This window comes from Chelonoidis abingdonii, chromosome 10 (genome assembly GCF_003597395.2).
Source record: "Chelonoidis abingdonii isolate Lonesome George chromosome 10, CheloAbing_2.0, whole genome shotgun sequence".
In the NCBI taxonomy this organism is placed as follows: Eukaryota; Metazoa; Chordata; order Testudines; family Testudinidae; genus Chelonoidis; species Chelonoidis abingdonii.
Genome location: NC_133778.1, coordinates 38,696,910 through 38,710,945, shown reverse-complemented (window position 1 = coordinate 38,710,945; position 14,036 = coordinate 38,696,910). Strand labels below are relative to the sequence as shown.

The following is a 14,036-nucleotide window of genomic DNA, read 5'->3' as shown; positions in this document are numbered from 1 at the left end:
TTCATGATCTCACACCTTGCTTCTTGGCATTCCAGGCCATCAGACCTTTTATGGGGATATTTGACAAAGGCTACTCTGCAACGTTTTGGTTACAGTAATTAACTATTTATTAATCCTGTTGAGACACACACACACAATTCATAATAAGAGTAATAGGTGTTTCATTCAGAATAGAACCACTTGTAAATCTCAACAGGATTAATAAATAGTTAATTACTGTAACCAAAATGTTGCAGAGTAGCCTTTGCCAAATATCCCCTCAAAAGGCCTGATGATAATTTGTAAGGTATATTTTACACAGAGTAATCGACATTAAATTACATGACTTGCTGTTATCTTATGGAAGTCTGAACAAGTATACATAGAAGAGTTCTGCTTCTTTTTTTATTACTGAATACATTTAAAGAAGAGAGATGAGAGTTAAGTAATTGTTTGCTCCTGCTATTTATTCAACACATATAGTTACCACCACTCAATTAATTGTGATGTCATTTCTGAGACCCTCAGATGAGGACAAACACCAGAAACAGGTGAAATCTTAAGCCTTAAGAATTCTGTTTTCAGGCAATATCCTTAGTAATCAAAATAAAGGGTAAGAACTCCATAAAATAAGAGTTTTATCTTTACAGAGAGTTTTTGGGTATTTTCTATTAGACAGCTACATGTATTTATGTAACTATGAACCAGATGCAAATCAGTGCGTACATGATATTTTGAATGTTAGCCCCTTCCCTTATTAAAAAAACAGGTTATTCTTTCAAGATTGGTTGACTTCCTAGTACAAGGGCAGTAATTACTCCTCCAGCGTATTCTTTGAATGAGGTAAAATCTCAATTGTACTGATTTTTAAATAGTATTTAACTTGAAGAATAACTATACTCTGAAATGATGTTCAGTTGCATTCTGTAACTATCTGGCACCATCTAGTAGTCACAAGTGTCATCTTTGCCTGATCCTATTAATAGCACCTAGGTCAGCAATAATATTATACACTCCACTACCATATTCAAGAGTTTTTACATAAACTACATTGTGTGGTACTTAGACATCTGACCATTTTCTGAAGCTGCTGACTACACCCAGCAATACCTATTTGTGCAGGGAACAACGCATTTTACTCTCCTTGAAAGAGCACAGATTGGTCACACTGGTCAATTACATAAATAATTTCAAAGTAAATTATTAAGCACTTTTGATAAAATTCTTGGCAGCAGTTTATAAAATATATTAATTGTGCACATCTGTGTAAACAAATTTCAGTACACTATTTCATTTTCTCCCAAACACACAATATACCCTAAGTTACCAAAGAAAAAACATCCTTTGACTTTACTTGAGTCCTGGACATCCAGGACATTTGTCAGAACTGCATAAGCACAGCTTCTGATAGGCCCAAAAATCCTTTGAGGGGTAAAATATGTTGTGGCTACTTGCAGTGTTCCTGAGCGCTGATTCAACAGGAATCTTCAACTTCCAACAGTGCTAGCTCTTTAAACTTCACAATCATGAATACACAACAACCCCCATCCTCCTACTCTTTGCAAAAACAAAAAAGTTAAAAGAATATAATACTTTTGCCGTATCTAACCACAGCTTTTTAAACTAAAATGATTTTTCTCCTTTTACTTTAGATGTCAAATCCATCATGGAGCAATATTTTGTTTTTAAAAGACTTCCTCAATGAAACAGTTCATTTCTCAACATTTAGTTCACTGTATTTTTACAAGCACCAGACTGAGCAAACTATGATTGAGAGAAGCCATTTTATGCACATTGCTGTTGTCCCACATCATTCAGAACAAACCTTTTTAGATCGTTAACTACCACAGGAGTGCTGATTACGCAGGCACCAGCAATTTCCTAACCAATGACCACCTGAACAATGATGTGTTCAGCTTCTCAGACCCTGAAGCCTTTCAAAGGTGAATCATTTCACAGTTTGGAACTAGATCTCCATAGCAACTTCCCTTTGAGGGTTTTAGAATCACCATCCAGTAATTCTATGATCATCAAGCTCAACCATTCCCAATGGTTCTTTTCACAGCAGATGGAAAAGGAAGCCTTGAAATTTTACAGTCTATTTCAAGCAATTCATCTGGCAGCCTATTAGAATTCAAAATATTTCGACCTTCAATCACAAAGCATGTTATCTAAAGCTGTGGTGATCTCAAGTCAAGACAAGCAGACGTTTTAGTCTAATCATCCATGATGAGAAGAGACTGACAAAAACTCTTAATTCAACCACCATCAAAATGCTTATTTTAACTGCATGAAAGTCTTTCAACAGGCAATGAAAACACACCACATGTACCATTTTTTATCACAACCATCCATTCAAGGGAAATATGAATTCTGAATATTGACATGGATCTTTGCACTCCCACTTTGCTTTTCAACAAATATCTGCTTCTTAAAAATCAGCAGAAATCCAGTTTTACTCTGTTATTCTCTGCAATGGCTTGAGAAACTATGGAAATAAATTGCAATTAACTTCTTAAGTCAGTTTTATAACACTAAATAAGTGAAACTGGATTGATCAGTCATTTTTCAGGCATGTTCTAATAAATTCAATCAGCAAAAACATAACTGCCAGTTAAATTATAAACTATAGCATTGGCTAAGATCTTGAAGAAACTCTCTATTTGAATGATTCTATGGATTTTGTTGCTGTTGATGATGCTACCTATTTCCCTAATAGTTTGGGAGTTACAGTAAGATTTTTCTTTTCTTAAATGTTGCAGTCAACCATTGAAATAATTATGAAGACTATCATGTGCAGAAAAGCTTTAACTTGAAAGTATTTAGTCTATATCCCAGTTCAATTAATTCTACACACACACTTAACTGCAAGCTTGATTCAACTTATTTAACAAATTGCCTTCTGTAAATAAGAATTTTGCCAAATTCTTATTTTAAAGACTTTTTCAAGCTAACATAACAAATGTTTGTTTTTTTCTAAATACCTGTTAAAACTAAGAGAACTTAAGTAAATACTTAATTCTTATTGCTTCCAACCCAGAATACATAGCAGTAAAATGCATTTATTGAAAAAGTTTTACCTGAAACTTATCAGCACTCAGATGATTTTGAAGTTCAGAAGACAAGACATTTACAATAATTATAAACACTCATCTCTAGTAATTAACAAGACCAACAGTAACACAAGGAAAATGTTTAGTCACTTGAAAATGCCCAGAGGCCTTCATACTAGGGTGAGCAGACAGCAAATGTGAAAAATCGGGACAGGAGCTGGAGAGGTAATAGGAGCCTATATAAGAAAAAGACCCAAAAACTGGGACATCTGGTCACCCTACTTCATACTAAAACCACCATCAACTGCAATAAGTTTGATCCCTTCATCAAAAATACCTCAGCCCCAAAACAAAATACTAATTGGGAAATTAAGGTAATTTTACCAAATGTAAGGGTTGTTTGTTTTTTTTTTTATACTTGCACTAGCAAGAAATATTTTAAGTTAATATTTTACTTTTTTGGAAGATAGCTTTTTCACAGAGAAAAAGTGTTTGTTCAGCGCTTGTAATATCCCATTCTCAAATCAACTGCATCAAATTACCCCAATTTAGGCCCTACAAGAACAGCATTTGAAATACCAATTTTTTATTAGGCCAATGAAAACAAACCTAAAATGGCTTTTTCTTTTTGGAATATACATTGAATAAATTTCTGTTGAGCTGTATCATTTTCCTTTGTTAAAGTGTTTATAAAACATGTTAAAGAGAAGTTTAAAACCAATCTAAAGACCATGAACAACCACTGATTCAATGATTTATTCAAAGGTATAGATAATAATTATAAATGACCATATTTTAACATCTGTTTTTAAAACTTTCCTGTAAAAAAAAAAAAAAAAAAAAAAAAAAAAAAAAAAAAAAAAGAAGGATCAATGTCTTCAGGGAAAAAGCTTTCATAATACAGAAATGTTTGTCTCCATATATTTTCCACATCTTTCAAAGGCAGTTCATGATCAGAGCTACACAGCTTCTTATATTAAACTTGTCTGAGATCTAAGGAGAAAAAATATGTAAATATGACCACAAAATTTAACTAGGGATCAAGCTAGTAAATGAAAAAGTTATGCATCAACTGAAAATGTAAGCTGTTTGTTTATGGCCACGTCTGATTGCTAAAATGAAACCACTAGAATCTCAGAAAAAGACACCAAGGAAAATCTCTTGGGTAGTTAAAGTACCATCTCCTGCAAAGACCAGAGTTGAAGACAATTATATGAAAAGAATATTAAAACTGCTAGCGGTTTGCAATGTTAGTTACCTCAATAGCCAGTATAAAGTCTTTAAAATAGTCTCATCAAAGGAGCCAAAGAAATTACAAATAGTATTTCACATTATAAAAAAATGTTTGGTTCACAATATGATTCCAATTTTTTCATCTCAATGTGAAGGATATTCAAATCCATGTATTAATGCTGTTTTATCTCATGCACATGAAACACATCTTGAATTTTTAATAATTAAAAGGGCAGGCAGCTACACAAACATTAACCACGACTTTCTGTTCAGCACTGTTAGTCAAAAATTTAATAAAAGATATAAAACAATGAATAGATTAATTTTATCAAAAAGGCTTCTTAAAAGTTACAACAATCAATACAACAGTGCTGAATCAGGTACGCAGGCCTGCAGATATACAAATGAATTATCTACCAGTACTACAGCTATTATTGAATAAAACTGAGGATATAGAATTTTTAAAAAAATCCTTGAGACATGTCTCAGTTATATGGTATGATGCAGAATTGAACTGTCAAATGTAAAACGTAAATGTAAAATTTACACTTCAAATTATTTGAAAGTCACAATTTTCATTAGCTATTATGTGGTTATATGTAAATATGGTTAAAAATGTGTTCAGTGTTTTATTAGTATCAGTTATAAATGGAAACTTTAAAATTCAGTCTATAATTCTTGAAGTGTTCATGTATTATGTCAGACTTCTGCCTTAATTTAACCATTTTGTTTCTTGAGCTTCCCTCTATCATATCCCCAAAAGCCTGATCCTAAACAGTAAGCAAATACATAACTACTCTGTTTAACAATCTAGAATAACCTTAAGTTTATTTCATTACATATAATCAAGCAACACACAGTAATTAAAGCGCACTGAAAACAGCAGTTACTAGCTAATTAACATTACAGAAACACTTTTCTTAATGATGCAAATGACAAAGTATAGTATATATTTTGTTTTAAACTCCCCTTCTTTAGAGTCCCAGAAACTTGGCTTGAGAATTTTAAATTACATTATGGTAGAAGTCAAAATAACGTTGTAAACATTTTACACACAAAAATAAGCATTGTAGGGGATTATCCTCATCTAATTATTTTTGCAGAAGATGTGGGCAACAACCAATATAAAAACACCAACAGAAACTGGAGGTGTTCTTTGGCAAGGCTTCACACTTGAAGTCAGGCTCAGTCTTTGCAGAGTCTTTACTAAGGGTATGGCTACACTTGAAATTTCAAAGCGCTGCTGCAGTGTGAGTGTGGTCTGCGCGTCAGCGCTGGGAGAGAGCTCTCCCAGCGCTGCACGTAAACCACATCCTCTACGGGTGTAGCTTGCAGCCCTGAGAGCCGAGCTCCCAGCGCTGCCGCACTGATTACACTGAGGCTTTACAGCGCTGTATCTTGCAGTGCTCAGGGGTGTGTTTTTTCACACCCCTGAGCGTGAAAGTTGCAGCGCTGTAAAGTGCTAGTGTAGCCATACCCTTAGCGTAGTAGCTCCATCATTTCTGCAGTAGCAAGTTACTATGCTGTATCATCACAGCACTTGACCTCTGACTGGGACAGCAAGCAAGTAAGCCCACCAGCACCTTTTTCATTAAAGTGATACTTCAATGAGCCACTAAGCCTACATGGTGGCCTGCAGCTTTAGATCATCAACACATTGTCTTTATCAGACAAGATTTTTTTTTAAATTAAACCACCATTTAAAAAAAAAAAAAAAAAAGACCAAACAGACACCGCAGATGAATTAACTTCCATGTTATTATTACATAATGTGTCCTGTGTCTTATATTCATCATTATTTATATTCTAGTAGCACCCTTGCAGGAAGGCAGTCCCCACCTCAAAAAGGAGTCTCACTTTATATTGTTAGTTTCATCTGGAAGCAATTTCTGTTTCTTTTTACCACTTGAATCCTGCCATCATCCGTTATATATGTTTATTTTGATTTTAAGTTAACCCTCTTCTCCACTTATCAGTCATTATTTCACATTAAAATAAATGTACTCATACTCATAACTGAATCTCCACTATAGAAATGTGTACAAAAACCTACGGACTTTTTTCTAAAGTCTGTTATTTTATGAAAGAAACAGACATCACAACAGCCCTCTTTGTATAAATGTCACTATGCACATTCACACACATACTAATATGCAGCAAAAGTCTAGAACAGGGCAACAAGAATTATTTCGTGCTCTCAAATGCTCAGAATTCATGTTCATATTTACTACAAAGAGTGAACAAGAAACATTTTAAGGAAAACAAAAGATTCTTGGTGAAGAAAACCTAAGAGTGGCATGTTCTTGTCCTTTACATTACAGAAGAACCTCAGAAAAACACCAGAGTTACAGACTGATCACTTCATTTGGAAAATGCACAATCAGGCAGCAGAAATCAAAAAACCACAAAATACAATACAATACTGTGTTAAATGTAAACTACTAAAAAAAGGAAAAATGTTTTTCTTCTGCTTAGTAAAGTTTCAAAGCTGTATTAAGTCAATGTTCAGTTTGAAAGAACGACCATAACGTTTTGTTCAGAGTTCTACTTTACAGCCTTCTTGCCTACCTTCGTGCATTTGTAGAGGATGGGATTTGGTACTGTATTTTAATAAGGACTGGATGTGTATAAACACTAACTTAAAAAGTCAGCATTTTCAAGAAGGACCCAGAAAAGATTCTCCTCCTTCATCCTCATTCTTTCAAATTTCTTTTGCCATCAAGCCCCCATTTCAGTCACTGGTTCCCATTTGTGGCATTCTTTGATTGAGTTTCGGTTTGTTTTTCCACATAATCAGTCAATCCATCCATCGGCCATGGTTTGTCCTTCCTCCCTGGAAAAATGGAGGTTCTGTCCCCCCTCAAAATTCAATCATTCTCGGAGTATGCCAGAGGAACTGTGCTATTTAGGAAGCACATGCTTGCCCCTCTCTCTACTGGCAGATTTTGGCAATTACTGGGTGAAATTCTGGCTTCACTGAAGTCTATATAATATTTTCACTGACTTCAATGGAACCAGAATTTCATCCAACTAGTTTCAACCAACCTCCTGGCAATTTTCACTAAAAGCTTTCACATACTGTATGATAATTCTTGATTTGTAGTCATACCATTGTAAAGATGCAATAGTTTAATAAAAAACATGTTCCACTGTTTAACAATTTGCCGTCTTAGCCAATTTCCTAAACAGAGAAATCAGAATCCATTGTGTTTTCCAATATTTTCAAAACTGAAAGCATAGCATGTTGGAGAAAGAGGTCAAGTTTTGGGGATGCTCAAAACCTGTGCAACTTGGAAGAATTTACCTATATGTGTCTAATACTATCCTTTAAAAAGTAGATTCAATAGAAGGTATTTTGGCAGCACAGAATAAACCTGTTAAAGTGAAGTTCTGTTTCTTTATAAGTTTATTTTTCCACACCAGTTTGGCTCACCTCAAATGCCACTGTTTATAGTCCAAATCTTTCCATTTTGTTAACACTCACTTCCTGTCCACAGCACCATAATTACCTAGTATATACAGAAGTGTTCTAATCTGAATGACTATGAAACAAAAGGATCATAGAAGTTTAAAGACAGAAACAATTCTGTTCACCTCAGTGCCATTTTGCAGGAAAGTTCCACGGTTTAGCAGTTAGAATAAAAGTACATTTTGATCAACAAGAGACCACCCTTAAATAAAGAGATAAATAAATATCAATAATTTTTGTAAAGATTTGCTTTCATGGAATTATTTCCTGCAGACTGAAATGGTGTTATTCTGAAAGAGGACGTTCTGACACACATAATGTTGCTAATTCCCATTCTGTCATGCGAATTAATGGTACATATTTTCCTTTCTCAAAACCTATATGCAATAAAGCAAAAAAAAATTGCAGGGTGAAGAAAAGATGGATTACCTTTGACTAGATTGTAGCTCCTAATGAAAAAAATCAGAACTCTGATCACGAGATCATTTTGTTTTGTGGTTTGCTGATTACTAACATTCAAAAAATGTTTTTCATGTCATTAAAATCATCTGTTCCCTACAATGTGCTTTTAGTTACCAGTTTCCAACTTTCAGCACTATATTGCTGATATTATTACAATATCCCCCACCAGCTGTGGCTTACAGTACCATCTTGTATTTCCACAAAGTATTCTGTCTCAATTCCGCTGAGAGATCCAACTTCCATCTGGATTCCACCCCCACTGTAACAAACATTTGCAAAGCCAACTTCTTTACTAGAAATGTAAAGACTTTAGCAATAATTTTAAGTTGTACCTATGCTGCTGATTTAATAATTAAAATCCAGCAATCATTCAAATATTCTTCTTCTGCACCCACCCAAAAAATTATAAATGCCTCTTCTTGCTAACATATTGGCTTGTTCATTTGTGTGTTACTGGGTGATTGTTTCTGTTCTATCGCATATATGTTTGCATATACTAAAAGAGCCGGTCCACATAATTACACTGTTCCAAAGCAGAAGAAACAATTATGACTTTTTAAAGCAAAGATTTAAAACTCATCCTCACTACCATTGAGGAGGAAGCTTTTCCGGTGAGTTTGGGCTTAGTTCATCAATTTAGGCCAAATTTAAAAATTTCTTTTTAAAAACAGTTTGCGTACAGACAGACACTACTGGTTGCAAAGATAACCATCTAGATCTGAACTGATGCTGTGCAGTCTTCCTGAGTTGCTGACAGACTACTGTTTCTCATGATTACCCAGGCAGCAGTAGAATGAAATCAAGGAAAGAATGGTAAATTACAAAACCCTGTTAAGAATCACATCAGCATTACTTTGCTAATGCAAGCAAAAGCTGCAAGCAGCAACACAAGAATGCACCAACAATATTCATAGAGGAACAGCCGAAAAATCTAACGTGTAGGACAAAAGGGATAAAATAGAGACAATGTAACCCTGACTCTCCTTACCCAGCAGCTAGGTTTCAGAAAGAACCCCTCTCTTCCCACAGCAAGAGGACTTTCCTGTTGTCTGGTACTTACAAGCCTGAGGAGAATGTGAAAAATGGATCCTTACACCAGCATACATTGACAGCTTCATTGTAGGAATGTCAACACCCTTCCACTTCACAGAACAGGGCCTCTGGTTAGTAGTACTGCCTCCATGGATCTCACTTGTCCCCTTACCAGACATGTTTATTAGCCAGTAATTCATGCATTTACTCCTTCAGCTAGACAGAGTCTGGGAAATTTATCAAGCCTTTCTATTTGGATAGCTATGCTGATTAGTGACATCAGAACAGTAAAGCTAATGTTGTGCCTCATTAGGGGTGATGGATTCTGCCTAAAGTGGCCGAGGCCCAGGCAAGGCCCGAGGCCCAGTCCCCAGCCAAGCCGGAACCCAGAAACTGCGCCTGTTCCTGCCCCTTGGATCTCCTGCCCAGGGCAGGTGGAGGGTCTGTGGCTCCTACCCTGACTCGGCCCTGGCTTCCAGCCAGGCCTGGGGGCAGGGCCGAAAAGCCGCAGCTGGGCCACGGTAAGAGCTGCCCGGGTAGCGACAGATCCTTCATCAGCTCTCGGCATGGAGCCCAGGGAGCGGGGACACAGGCTGAGGGCTGCTCTTTGACCCCTCCCATCCCAGGCTGGTGGACGATCCATGTCTCTCTACAGGTATCCGGGCCGCTCTTACCATGGGCCGAGCTCTCGTTTCCGGCTAGGCCTAGGCAGGGAAAGGAGGGGTAGGAGGCCAGGCTCACGTGAAAAATGGACAGAACAGGCCATTCCACTTTCAGAAAGTGGGAGGGCCATGGGCCAAGGGCCCCCCCCCTGTGCCTCATGATTCATAACACTTGGCAACTTGCTCAAATAGTGCAGCCATAATACCTTAGTATCTACCATAACATCATACTAAACAAAGCAGGGAAGAGAATATGAATACCTAAATCTTCTTCGGACAAGGTGGGTGATAATCTTTTATTAGCCCAACTTCTGGTAAAAAAAGAGAAACTTTGAAGCTACACATATCTTCAGCTCTTCCATAAAGGTTACATTGACATTTTTAAAAAGTAACTTTATTTGTATGTTCTCTTCTACTTTAATCACTGAAACCCCGTTGATTTTCAGCAAGCATGACACTGTGTGCAGGTTGACCGGCCTATCCAGCTTGAGGGGGTAGCTCTACCTTGGAAAAATGTACTCTTACTGTACTTCAGATTTTTAACAATAGCTAAAAGCAAATCTAACAGTGATACTTCAAAAGATTTCTATAAAAAAACCCACACAACTTACTCTCAGAGAGTAATTCCATTCTACCACCACTCAAAGTCATTTATCACTAAAAAATAAGTGAAAAAACTTTTGATTTTTAAATAATATCAATATATCAATGCTGTTTACTTGTTTAAATAACATGGGAGAAATTAGCCATCAGAAATTTAAGTTTGATTTATTCTTTATTTCCAGATACATACAAGTTTATCTGTGTAGATAATCCATTATGCTACTACTTGAAATTATGCACTGTAAATAATGCATAATTATTATGAAAAGCAACAAAGAGTCCTGTGGCACCTTATAGGCTAACAGATGTATTGGAGCACAAGCTTTTGTGGGTGAATACTCACTTCGTTAGATGACAAAGTGAGTATTCACCCACGAAAGCTTATGCCCCAAAACGTCTGTTAATCTATAAGGTGTCACAGGACTCTTTGTTACTTTTTATAGATCCAAAATAACACGGCTACCCCTCTGATAATTATTATGAAGGCATTCTTCAAATACAATCAGAAAGCTTTCTTTAAACACTTGATTAAATTTAGGGCTAGACTCAGCCACTTCTATTTCCGCTGAGTAGTATCTGACTGCAAATAATTCCACTGAAATAGTAAACACCAGATGGGTAAAAATGACAGAATCAGGCTCTTAAGAACGTAAAAGTACATAACATTAGATTCAAAGTATTTTCTGGATATCTGTTCTTTTATACATATTTCAGAACAAAAAGACTTAAAATGTAGTTAAGGTTGAAAGTATGCCTCGACAACTTACAGGTAAAAGTTATAGGGATGTTGCAGTTATCCCAAAAATCATGAGTTATAAAAACTGTCTTTTGAAGATATCAGTTTAATCTACTCCTAGAACACAAACACTAAAATATACTAATAATCATATCATGATTACATAACACTACAGGAGAGGAAAGATTGTTTGGGTGCCATAAGTGTGCATTTTCATATTTGAACATCTTTGGATTTCTTTTAAGTGTAACTTTAACTTTGAATTTCCTGGGTTTATACCTTTTGTGAAGTAACTGCAACATCCCTTAAATTATTTTTTTTACCTGTAAATTACTCTCAACCTTAACTCCATGTTGCCTTTGAATTTCCATAGAGTGGTTTTTCTCCCCCTCCCATCCCCATTAAAAATGTCTCACACAAACACTCAACAAGAAATCCCAAGAGGAAGATACTATACATGTCCAATGATTTTAATATACGCAATATCAACCTTAATTTTTTAATTTTAATAGTAGATTCATTGGTACATCACAGCACCACAAAGTGGTCAGATCACACTGTCCAATTAAGCTAGGTTTACATCTGCTTTGCTTCACAAGAGCACCATAATGTAGATTAAATTCACTGGTGCATCTGGCACTTAATTTGCAATCTGCTTGTCTAGAGGGATAGGTAAGCGAGACCAGTGCTGGGAAAGGAAGTGAATAGCATTTTATATGCATTTCAATGTCTCTGCACTTCAAGTGATCCTGACTCGGTTTCTCCAGCAATAGGAGCAGACACAGCAGAGCCAAGAGCCTTTAAAACACAGATCCCCAAGGTAGTATGCAGCCACAGAACCTTTAAAGCTGGGCCAACCAATCTACCAATGAGAGTTTGACATGTCTCCAGTTTCCCTTATACCACCGACTCATCAGAATCAGTGTAACTGTTGCATGCAAGTTAGCTGTTGAAATTTAGGGCTTGTCTCCACTTACCGGGGGATCGACGCATGGCAATCAATCCACTAGGGGTTGATGAAGACCCACTAAATTGACCACTGATCGCTCTCCAATTGGCTCTGGTACTCCACCAGAACGAGACGCATAAGGTAAGTGGACGGAAGAGCTTCTCCCATTGACCCAGCGTGGTGTAGACACCGCAATAAGTTGAACTAAGGTATGTCAACTCCAGCTATGTGAGTTGCGTAACTTAGGTTGACTTAGCCCCGTAGCGGAGACCTGCCCTTACCTGAGCTATTGAGTTGGCTTTGTCTGTAGCCTATAGTACCATAACAATCTGACAACAATTAGTAATAATGTCTTAATTACAACCTAATTTCTTCAAATACAGCTTATGCTTAAACAATGAGGAGTCTTTGTGGCACCTTAGAGACTAACAAATTTATTTGGGCATAAGCTTTCATGTGCCAGAGCCCACTTCATCAGATGCATGAAGTGAAAAATACAGGAGCAGGTATAAATACATGGAAGAATGGGGGTTGCTTTACCACATGTGAGTTAAGTCTAATTAGATAAATCAATTAACAGCAAGATACCAAGGGAGGAAAAATAACTTTTCAAGTGGTAAGAGTGTGGCCTGTGTGGCCCATTACAGACAGTTGACAAGAAGGTGTGAGTAACAGTAGAGAGAAATTAGTAATAGGGAAATTAAGTTTATGTTTTGTAATGACCCAACCACTCCCAGTCTTTACTCAGGCCTACTTCGATGGTATCCAGCTTGCCAATTAATTCCAGTTTTGCAGTTTCTAATTGGAGTCTGTTTTTGAAGGTTTTTTTTTTTTTTCCTTTTTGTTAAGGAATTGCCACTTTTAGGTCTGTTACTGAGTGACCAGAGACATTGAATTGTTCTACTGGTTTTTGAATGTTATGATTTCTGATGTCAGATTTGTGTCCATTTATTCTTTCGCGTAGAGACTGTCCGGTTTGGCCAATGTATGTGGCAGAGGGGCACAGCTTGCACATGATGGCATATATCACATTGGTAGATGTGCAGGTGAACAAGCCCCAGATGGTGTGGCTGATGTGGTTAGGTCCTATGACAGTGTCCCTTGAATAGATACGTGGACAGACTTGGCACCAGGGTTTGGTTCCTGGGTTGATGTTTTTATTGTGGGGTGTGTAGTTGCTGGCGAGTATTTGCTTCAAGTTGGGGGGCTGTCTGTAGGCGAGGACTGGCCTGTCTCCCAAGGTCTGAGAGAGTGAGGGATCGTCCTTCAGGATAGGTTGTAGAGCCTTAATGATGCGCTGGGAGAGGTTTTAGTTGGGGACTGTAGGTGACAGTTACTAGTGTTCTGTTACTTTTTTTGTTGGGCCTGTCTTGTAGGAGGGGACTTCTCAGCACCCTTCTGGCTCTGTCAGTCTGTTTCTTCACTTCACCAGGTGGGTATTGCAGTTTTAAGAACTGCAACCTTGACAGAGATTCTGTAGGTGTTTGTCTCTGTCTGAGGGATCGGAGCAAATGAGGTTGTATCTTAGAGCCTGGCTGTAGACAACGGATCGTGTGATGTGATCTGGATGAAAGCTGGAGGTAACTATAGCCGTCAGTAGGTTTCCGGTATAGGGTGGTGTTTATGTGACCATCACTTATGAGCACTATAGTGTCTAAGAAGTGGACCTCTTGTGCGGACTGGTCCAGACTGAGGCTGAGGGTAAGGTTGAAATCATTGAAATCTTGGTGGAATTCCTCAAGGGCCTCCTTCCCATGGGTCCAGACGATGAAGATGTCATCAATGTAGCGCAAGCAGAGTAGGGGCATAAGGGTTCGAGAGCCGAGGAAGCTTTGTTCTAAGTCAGCCATAAAAATGT

The 14,036-nt window shown here is 37.2% G+C and overlaps 1 protein-coding gene across 4 annotated transcripts in view; it reads right to left on the bottom strand.

The window, feature by feature from the left end:
• OLA1 (Obg like ATPase 1) overlaps nucleotides 1–14,036 on the bottom strand; it is a 173,872-nt gene that overhangs the window by 95,900 nt on the left and 63,936 nt on the right. The window contains exon 1 of one of the 4 annotated variants that reach the window (XM_032784570.2): nucleotides 9,257–9,425. The exons of the other annotated variants lie outside the window; for them this stretch is intronic. The gene's annotated coding sequence lies outside the window, so the exon portion shown is untranslated. Of the gene's footprint in view, nucleotides 1–9,256; nucleotides 9,426–14,036 lie in introns of those variants that run through there. 4 annotated transcript variants of the gene reach the window in all.